The following is a 1,595-nucleotide window of genomic DNA, read 5'->3' as shown; positions in this document are numbered from 1 at the left end:
ACACACACACACACACACACACACACACACACACAAGAGAGCTTGGCTGCTCTAGGCCAGTAACAACACCTGGGCACTTCCACAGCAGAGAGCTCCCTGCACACACTATATTTACATCTTCTTTTCATTGTCTTTTTTCTCTTGTCTGCTTTCTACTTCTCCATCTCTTATCTTCCCATCTTCTGTACTCTTTACACTGCTCTTTTCTTCCCTCAGCTCATCTCTTTTTATCTCTAAACTTTTCATCTTTACTTTTCAGAATTCAAATGATCTCAAATGTTGTTGTTTTTCTCTTTCTTATCCATCTCTTCTCTACTACTCTGATTACTAAACGTGTCTTCTGTCCTTTCCACTTTCTTACTTCCTTTTGTGTATGCGTGTCTTCATTAAAATTTTCCTTATTGTTCATCCTCTCTATGCCTCCCTTCTCCTTTTTCTACTTTATTCCTACTGTCTTCTCCCCTCCAGTCTTCTTTTTCCGTTTCTTCCTCTTCCCGCGCTCCTTAAAGGAGCGGAAGGTAACAGTCACACATACATTGTGAATGCTGCGCACCATTTTCCAAACATTACCCTCAGTCTTTAGATACATTTCCTTCTCTTTTCATTCGATCTTTTAGCATGTTCCTATGTGTGCGTGCAGTCGTGAGCAACAGTTCTCAAAGCTCTTCTCGTTGCTGAGTTCAGGGAGGCTCAACCTTCAAGGCTGGTGGAGCGAGCACCGAGTCAGCTGTCGAACAGCCTTCCCTTTGCGTTGGTCTTAAATCAAATCCAGCGATACACGTTGGCTGTTCTGGGAAACTGAATTTGTGAAATGGCATTTTAATTACAGGCTGGTCTCTATGTTCAATAGGTCTGCGTTAACATAATCTTCCAGGTTCCTAATTACGTTCACACTCCACAGATCCCTGAAGGCTTTCTTCTCTTTCAAGGACACTCATTTATCAAACACATGAATGAAGGTACACTTCACGCATGCTGAGTGAGCGGGTGGAGTACGTATAGTGTCAACCCGTTCTCACTTCGAACTAAAATACGGACGCTTGGGCTGTCAGCAGAGCAGCATACTTATGTCCGAATGAAGCTTTGTGAACCAGTGTCTTTATTTTCTGAGCCCACTAGATGGCGATCTCTATTCAACAATTGGTTGAGAACATAGTGAATTGAAATGCCTTTCTCCTCAAACCAAGAGTGCCATCTAGTGGGCTCAGAAAATAAAGAAACTGGTTCGCAAAGCTTCCTTTGGCCAAACAACACAGGACTTTCACCCAGGAGACCTGGGGATCATGTCCCACGTGTCACGATTCCTAAACCCAACCTTCCCGTTGTCATCGTACCTTTTTATAAGCCCACCCACGACCTGTTCCTTAACCTAACTGCGTCAAAAGTGACGCCTATAGTCCCGACCAAGCGTGTTTAGATAAATTGCGTTTAGATCTGATGTTAAATGAGACTTTTAGCATCAATTACAATGCAAAAGGCACCTGATCAAGCATCCATATTTGACACAATGGGAGTGCAGCCCCTATTTCACTCATCGGGTCTTGATGGTAACCCTAGATCTGTGAAAAACTCTACAACCTATCCTTTTTTTGGGA

General features: G+C 43.1%; 1 protein-coding gene and 1 long non-coding RNA gene across 2 annotated transcripts in view; one reads left to right on the top strand and one right to left on the bottom strand.

The window, feature by feature from the left end:
* si:cabz01090165.1 (leucine-rich repeat and fibronectin type III domain-containing protein 1-like protein) overlaps positions 1 to 1,595 on the top strand; it is a 428,959-nt gene that overhangs the window by 304,265 nt on the left and 123,099 nt on the right. The gene's annotated exons all lie outside the window — the stretch shown is intronic.
* The window catches only part of LOC116685723 (uncharacterized), a 29,092-nt gene continuing 28,744 nt past the window's right edge, over positions 1,248 to 1,595 (bottom strand). Inside the window, exon 4 of the long non-coding RNA XR_004331029.1 lies at positions 1,248 to 1,315. This is a non-coding gene — a long non-coding RNA (uncharacterized LOC116685723). The remainder of the gene's footprint in view (positions 1,316 to 1,595) is intronic.

This window comes from Etheostoma spectabile, unplaced genomic scaffold, assembly GCF_008692095.1.
Source record: "Etheostoma spectabile isolate EspeVRDwgs_2016 unplaced genomic scaffold, UIUC_Espe_1.0 scaffold172, whole genome shotgun sequence".
In the NCBI taxonomy this organism is placed as follows: domain Eukaryota; kingdom Metazoa; phylum Chordata; class Actinopteri; order Perciformes; family Percidae; genus Etheostoma; species Etheostoma spectabile.
The sequence above is the reverse complement of the archived record's forward strand: the minus strand, read 5'-3'. Positions and strand labels throughout refer to the sequence as shown.